Raw genomic sequence first — 8,908 nt, forward strand, 5'->3', positions numbered from 1 at the left:
AAAACATGTAAGCCACATCAAAGTTAGTCAATCAAACATGATCACATAATAAACATAACAATTAGTCAGAAAACACAACAACAATCAAGACAACATAAGACAGTATTTCAACTGTCACGCGACTTGACACGACTCAACTACTTGGCCGGATGGACCGACCTGCTCTGATACCAATTGTAACACCCCGTTTTCCCAACATTAAAATTTCGCATAAATAATCAGAGTTTTTCAACATAAACGGAATGTCACATTCTTTCCTTAAAATCCTAAACTGAATAAATAACAATTTATCATTTAAAAATTCAAATACAAGATCTTTAATACTTCGCAGCGGAATTTATTCAATAGCTAAAACAGTCTTTGGCACGAAGGCCTCTTCGTAAATGTCGCATAAAAATCTAATCTAAAAACATAGTCATAAATCTTCAGAAACAATACGTAAGGAATAGAAAAGCAATAACAAAGTTCTCATCCCGTTACGTATCAGAGCACCTAAGACACACGAGAAGGAAAGCTCACACGACATCAACTATTCTTGGTTACCTGTTAGTTGCCCATGGTGGGCAAACAGAAGGGGTGAGATTTCACAAAAAATAATATTAAGCATATAATTCATCAATTACATTTAACAACATAAGCATCATCAATCATATTTAACAACTCATAGACAACATCATGTAATCATCATAATATTCATCATAGATAATAATATATCATAATTCACTTCTTTAATAGTTCATATAAAGAATCACAGCTTTAAACAATTTCATGATTTAACAACTTAACAACTCGACAACTTGATAACTTGACAACTTAACCTCTTGACTATGCAACTTAATCTTCTAATCATGCATGTGGTACCAATCTTTGAGCGTAAATAGGCTCCAGGGCATCAAGCCCTCAACTTTATTTGAGCGTAAAAAGGCTCCCAGGGCATCAAGCCCTCAACTTAATTGAGCAAAGGCTCCTGGGCATCAAGCCCCCAACAATGAAATGCTAATGCATGGACTCGACCTCGTAATATCTTAAATCGACAACCTCTTATATAATCCAATAATTTGGAACTTCATCATCTTAATCAACTTAGACCGACTCATACAGCTTAGTTAAATAAGAACAGCATCACAACAGTATACAAAAACAGCATGACATAATAATATCAAATGCAAGTCAACAACGTCTCAATTATTCACATATAATTCAAGTAATGCATATACAATTATATCACAATATAACAACATCAAATAATAATCAACATCTTAAAACATCATATATACATATAACACTTCATCAATCATGGACAATATCGTATTCACAACATATACATTCATATACTAGTTGATCCATCATATTCAATTATTCACTCTGACCTACGTGCAGTAATTTGAGTATAAATCAAGTTCTATAAATCATTTTGAAGTCAAACCAACGGCATTTGAAAGCTAACATTTATACCTACAACTTTCGTGTTTACACCTAAGACCAATTCTGTACCAATCAATACCAGTTTTCATTTCAAATTCGGACAAAGTTGTGCTGAAATTCATAAAAATTCACTAAGACCTCCGTGCAGTAATTTGACCATAACTCATAAACCAAAAATCATTTTCAAGTCAAACCGACGCCACTGTAAAGCTAACACAATTATCTACAACTTTCATGTTTACACCAAAGGCTAATTCAAAACAGAAACGTGTGGAAAAGACGCAAGAACATGAAACAGGACATGCTGTCAGAGAGCAACTCGGGAAAAAACACACTTTTCACCCCAAAATCCCAATTTTAACTTCCCTATGCCCAAATTTGATCCCAAAGTTTGTCTAAACATTTATATACATCAAAAGAGACTCAAAACCATATAAAACTTGACCAAAAATATTATTTTAGAAAATCATCAATTAACCACTTTTAACCCTAATTCCCAAATTCTCAAAAACGAAAACCTACAACATGTTAAATCCAATTTTCAGAATCAATGACTTAAGATTATTGAATGTTAGTCCCACCCTTACCTTATAGATGAAAATCGCAGCACTCCTAGGTCTTCCCCCTCCTCTCGGCTTTCTCTCCCTTTTCTCCAAAATTGATAGTACGTTATGTTTTTTCTAAACTAGGTTTCTCCTATTTATAACCCTTTTTCTATTTTATCTTATTTCTCTTTCTCCCCCAAAACTCTCTAAAATCTCATAACAAACTCTCAACTCAATCTTATTTCTATTTTCAAATCTTAATTTATTAAATAACAACATAAGCCACTTAATAAATCACATAATCAAATAAATATATTTTAAACTCTTCTTAATAAATTTTAGACTCAATTAAATAATTAAATAAATCTAATAATTCAAAGAGGGCGTTACATCACCCGTCTCTCTCCCTATCTCACGAATCAGAAATCAACCACAGTCTTCCCCATCTCACCATCTTCTCTATGTCGTTGAGTGACCATAAAATTTTGATTCGAAAGCGTCTGGGCCGGCGAATTCAGCAGTGAATTTTCTCCTCCAGCAACCTCTCTAGGTCTCTCCGTCCTCCAAGTCTGTTGACACTATTTCAATCATTGACTTCTACTCCAACCCGATACTTTTTCTCTTTGATAAACTGTTATGAATCAATTTTATTTTTTTTTAGGCTTAAACCCACTTTTCACCCTCTAAATTTGCAAAAGTAGCAATTTTGGCCCCCTATTAAAAAAAATGGCAAAAATGACCCCCCATATTTACCCCCTTTTGCAAAAGCTTAATTTTGACTAGGTCAACGCTTATGTGTCACATCACTTAAGTGATTAGGATGCCAACTGTGTATTTTTTAATTAAAAAATAAATCAAAGTGCCACAAAATCATTTACATAATTAAATAAATAAAAAAATAAAAAGGAAGGGTCACGTGAGATTTAGTTGTTTCCCATTTGCCAAAGTATTGTCTTCTTCATCAATGAATCCCTTCTTCTAGATCTCCATAACCATTAATTGTTGCTGCAGGAACAACTTTCCAACAAACAGAAGCAGAAGCATCACCCTATGATAATTAAACCAAATGAATTTAAACATAAAAATTCCACACTCCTTGTTCTAATTTCATTTTTTTCGCAGATCCATTCTCTAATCATCTTATAACTTCAAACACAAAAATTCAACCCATCAAATCTCATATATGTTCTCTTCATTCAAATCGATTTCAGATTTTCACTTCGTTTTCCAATCACACTTCAATTTCGTTTCGTACATAATCACTGTTGTTTTTAATGTTTCAATTCATCCAAATCGATTCCACTTATTTTTCCAGTTTTTTTATCTATTTAATTTTTTCAATTGAAGGTTGTATTTCAAGGTTTTGGGAACACCAGATATGTTTTGTATGCTGGGTATGGGTTGGATGGTTCTCATGAGTTTGAAGATTTGAGTGTTAATGAGAATGATTTTTTTTTAGGACCAAACAATTGATGATGATAAATTGTTTTTCAGATCTAGATTTTGAGGAAGAACACATAATCATGAAGATCAAAGTTTTGGGGAAGAACACATGAAAAATTGATGAAATGATAATTGATGAGAGCTTGCACGTGCCTTCTCTATTTTTCTTCCAATTTTTTTTTTTTTTTTAATTTCGTTTTATTAACTTGTGGAATTTCCAATTAAATTTTTTTTTTTAAAATACACAGGTGGCATGCCACATATGGTTGACTGGGTCAAAATTGAGCTTTTGTAAAATGGGGTAAACATGGGGGTCACTTTTGCCATTTTTTTTAATAGGGGACCAAAATTGCTACTTTTGCAAACTTAGAGGGTGAAAAGTAGGTTTAAGCCTTTTTTTTATTATCTCTGCCTTTGAGTTTTTGAAAAAATCAATATTTCATGAAAATTTGTTTGTTCAGAATCTAAATGTGACAATTAGTTTTCAAAGGTTGCTGGATATTGGAATTGGTGTTTATTTTATGTCTTTTTTTGGTTCACAGGACATCAATTTAAAGGAGCTCGTGTGGAGCCTGAATTCCACTTGCTGTGTATAAGAGATGTGATGCTCTACTTTCCTTAAGGTTTAAAATTGTTGGCATTAGTTACACCTTCTATTAGATATTTGATCAAATGCATTATTGAATCTTACTTTCACCAATTATCTTTTATTTCGATTTTCTTGAATGATCTCCTTGCTATTTTTCTTCTTTACATTCTGTTTATTTATCTGTCAACTATAAACAAGAAGAAATGTTGTTGTTGTTCAACTTATTATGTCATTTCATAAGTGACTTAATGGCATAATTATTTATTGAATAGCTTCTTGACTTAATCTATACTCTAATATTGTATATGTGATACGTTTTTATGGTGTTAATTAGTATATATGCGATACTTTTTTATGGGAAGTATATATGTGATACTTTTTTCTTTGAACAAAGTATATATGTGTTTCTTAATTGCATTTTTTTTTTTGTTGGTATCTTTGTATATTTCCTTCATTAAAGCAAGGATGCTATATGTGAAAGACATTGATTCTTTCCTTGTCATTTATATATTTTTGTTCAATTTTGGTTGATGACAATTTTGTCCTACTATTGTGTTTCATTGTTGATAAACAAAATTGGTTTAAAAAAATCTAACGGGGAAGAAGAGGTTACTTTAATGATGTTGATATCCAGTTAGTATTGATATTAGAATGGTAGTATCTTGCAATTCTATATTTCTACACAAGTTTCAGAATTCAGTTTTGATCTTCGTCCTGTTTTTGAATTGGATTTCTTTCTAATTTGCTATTTTCTCTTATATTCATTGTTGCAAATCGAATGCCTTAGTTTTGTTTGTTGTGTTTTAAATGTGTACAAAGATCATAAGTGTACAGATCTACAAGCATCAACTCCTTTATAAAAACCTCAATTGAGATATCTCATTGTATACATTCTATTACCAACACATCTAGCATGTTTCCACTAGACTTTTGTTTGGAGGAAAATGTCTTTCCTCTAGGCCAATCGATAGCTTTTTAATATTTGCTGTTACTGATAAGGTCCTTTGGCAATTGTTAAGAATGCACACATAATGCAACCTGATATTAGTTGCATTTAATATTTTATTTGACTTTGGAATGTTGAGTGCACTTGAATAAAGGAATAACGACTTTGGAATGTAAGCCAACTGACATTTTCTTTCAAGCATGCTCTCCATACTCAGTTTTAAAACATTATAACCTAAGCCACAAACTAAATAATGCTTTGTTTCATGTGTGTTGATCGAGTCCAATACATGACTGCATCTTCCCAATTTTCTTTGATATATGTCGATCTAATGTGTAAAATTTTATCCTTTAAATTCAATTATGCATCCTGACGGACATGTTACTAAACCTTCCACTTTCTCTTAACAGATGAAGATGCGCAAGTTAGAAGCAGCTGCACAGTATCAAAGAAAAGGACCAGACAAAGGAGAAGCAAAGAATTAGTTGAATCCGACTGAACAAGTAAATGAGTCACATGGCTTAATGGCATCTGTTATGTACCTTTCTACATTAGTAATTGAAGAGAATTCATTATTATAGCAAAGAATCTGTTATGTCATTTTCCATCAAAAATATATTAAAAACCAAAAGAGAGGGGGAACAAAACTAAAACCCTCAATACATCAAGAAAATCTATAGTTAGTCATACCTAGCCTATTTCTATTGAATTCTGAACCAATTTGGCTAGGAACATGATCCCACCAGGCATGAGTTTGTAAAGAGATTCCAATGTTGGCTAATGTATCAGCACAACAATTTCCTTCTCTATACACATGAGTGACAAAAAAATTCATTGAAGAAGCCTTGATCTTGCAATTTTTCCATTTGTTTCTTATTTGCCAAGGAACTATCTTAGATGATTTGAAAGCTAAAGTAACCAACACTGAGTCTGTTTCTAACCAGAGGTTGTTCCATCCCTTTTGAGCTGCTATTTCAATTACTATCATAGCCCCTTGAAGTTCAGCAGTTAGAGAGTTTGTAATGCCTAAGTTGAAAGCAAATGCACCAATGAAATCAGCATTTGAATCCCTGAAGATCCCCTCACAAGCTGAAGGACCAGGATTGCCATTAGATGCTCCATCAATGTTACATTTAAGCCAATGCATTATGGGAGGTTGCCACAGAACTTCTTTGATGATTGGAGCATTGCCAAAATTCATTTTAACTGAGAAGGCCCTTAGGATCACAAAATCTATCATGGTAGAGTTTGCTTTAAGATTAGAGCAGTTGCCCGATAGAGATGTGCCAGCAATAATGAGATTGATAGCTGATCTGACATGCAAATTTTTTTCAGTAAATCTTCTTTTATTCCTGCAATACCAGATAACATTCAAACAGTAGGTTATGGCTGCAAGGACAATCAATTTGCAGAGGTGTGACCAGCCTCTATTGCATATTTCCACTATATCCAAGATTGAAGAGAAGTTGCAATGGATTTTTGTAATTGAACTCAACCAGTTCCAAATACTTCTGGCAAAGGTGCAATCTATGAATAAATGATACAATGTTTCCTCAGATCTGTTGCAAAGGCTACACATAGATGGGAAATGACATCCTCTAACTGCAAGATTGTCATCTGTTGGTAGTTTATTCAGCAAGCATCTCCATAGCATCAAAGTTTTTGAAGGAGGGATACTCTGATTCCAAATAAGCTTGGCCCAAGATATATTGTTGTTTGATGGAGAGTGATACAGATAAGCATCCTTAAATGCTAGCTCTCCATTTTGAGTAAGTTTCCAAACAAGTCTGTCTTCCTTCTCAGTCAAAGGAATAGTAACTTTGTTTAGGATTGTATGAAGGTTTGGAAATATTTGAAGCACACAATCAGGAACATACCATTCATGGTTTACTATGAACTTATCCACTGTTGAAGTTAAAGAGTTATGCAGATTTTCAGGGATTTGCAAAGCTTCCACCAATGGCTCACCACACCAATTGTCCATCCAAAAGTTGATATCTTTCCCATTGCCAAGGTTCCAGAAAGAGTTAATTTGAATGATCGATCTATACTACACACACTATATTGTATATTTAGCTAGGGTTATTTTTGAGTTAGCATTATAATGATGCGACACTTTTAGAAAAGCTTTTCTTAAACAAGAAATATACTTATGTGTCACCTCTAAAAAAACCTTTTCATCCTTTCTTGGTACTTGCCACCATTTTTTATTCTATTTCTTTAAATAATTAAATCTTAAATTCATGAGTTATACTCCATTCTAAAAATTTAATATCTAATGAAAACTGCCGAGCAATGCCACAAAACCATCATTATTTAGTATTTTCTATTAGGAAAAAAAGAAGTTGAAAAAACACAACTTTTCGCCATCATTTGTTAGTAATAGCTAATAGAAAAGAAAAAAAAAAAACTTTTGAAGTTGAAGATATTGGTATATTGATGTCTTGATTAATGGATGTAGCAGCTCTTAAACATAAACTTATTATACTAATACCAATCATTTTAGCTAATAGAAAAGAAAAAGTTGAAGATATTGGTACATTGATGTCTTGATTAATGGTAATGTAGCAGCTCTTAAACATAAACTATTATACTAATACCAATCTTTTTTTTTTAGGAAATATACTAACGCCAATCTTTTCAGCTCCATTTTTTCCACTCCTTAATTTCCCATCTTGGTTGTTACAATATTTCCATTAACATTGCTTCCTAAATAGCCACTTACAAATAAATATAGAGAATAAAATATAGCAAACATAAATAAATTATATATGGGCTTTTAGCCTTTATAATAAAAAAATTATATATTTTTTTCAAAATAGAAATTATATATGACTTTATTTTATATTTGTAATTAGTAGTGTGTGTGTGTGTAGAAGTTCAAGAAATATAACCAAGTGAATGCCATTAAAACCACATTATTTTTTAAGTTACAAAAGTAAAAATGACATTTATTTGCATAATTGTATTGTTGGATCATATGCAAGACTACACTCAAAGCAAGATCATCAAATAAGTAAATCCTTTTTCTATGTTAATTGTACGTTTAAAGGCAACTTTTGTATTATGTTTTCGAATTTGTAATTTTTGTTCATTTTTAAGATAGAATCGGCAAAGAAGTAATGAGAGGTTGCTTCTCATGTTAAAAGTTTGATATATAGATAAAAAAAAAAATTTGATAATTCCCTAAAAAAAGTTGATAATATCTAAATAAAATTCACTATTTTATTCTTAAAGATAAAATTAGATTAACATAGAAGGAAAACAACAAAAGTATGAGGGGTAGAAGTAAAACCCAAAGAAAAAGGAAACTAACAGAAGTTTAAAAACATATAAACATATATTGCAAAAGAACTTATGGCCTAAACTGCCCCCAAACTATTCAACGCTTCTATTGATTTTTGTATAAAAGTGAATGACACAATATATAGATCAAAAAAAACTTTTATCTAAGTCTTTATATTCTATAATCACTTGACGAGCACAAATTCTAAAATTATTATTTCCAATTAAAAAAAGTTTAGGAAATTTTTTAATCAAATCAGTGCAACGGGTTATATACCTAGTATTTAATATGATTAAAACTTAAACAGTTGTAATCATAACACCTGTCAACATAGGGGAAGCCCTAGCTCTTTTCCATGCTTTACAATGAATAAGTGACATGTGGTTTGAGAAACGTAGATTTTGTAGTCGATTCAAAAATTACACCAGATGCTATCTTATCGAACAGAGTGGATGTTACTGAGTTCGGCCAAATAATTGCAGCATGTCAGAATACTTTGTCCTCCTCTTTCACAAACTCTAGTCTGGAGTTTAATCGGCGATAAGTTAACGTGGTATAAGTAGCTCTTGCTTGTGAAGCCAGTGATTCAGCTAGTCTCATTGTTCATTTTGATATATCCGATTATATTGCTACTCTTATTATGAATGAAATGCTATAAGTAGCTTTTGTAATAA

General features: G+C 31.9%; 1 long non-coding RNA gene across 2 annotated transcripts; it reads left to right on the forward strand.

The window, feature by feature from the left end:
- Positions 1 to 2,887: 2,887 nt before the first annotated feature.
- On the forward strand, positions 2,888 to 7,131 carry LOC112421795 (uncharacterized). 2 transcript variants are annotated; one of them, XR_003012065.2, is made up of 3 exons: positions 2,888 to 3,793; positions 3,956 to 4,036; positions 5,359 to 7,131. It is a non-coding gene; the product is annotated as an uncharacterized lncRNA (long non-coding RNA). The 2 variants fall into 2 exon arrangements; XR_005646493.1 differs by lacking the exon at positions 2,888 to 3,793 and having other exon boundaries at positions 3,800 to 4,036.
- Positions 7,132 to 8,908: the final 1,777 nt, after the last annotated feature.

Source organism: Medicago truncatula, chromosome 5 (genome assembly GCF_003473485.1).
Source record: "Medicago truncatula cultivar Jemalong A17 chromosome 5, MtrunA17r5.0-ANR, whole genome shotgun sequence".
Taxonomy (NCBI): Eukaryota; Viridiplantae; Streptophyta; class Magnoliopsida; order Fabales; family Fabaceae; genus Medicago; species Medicago truncatula.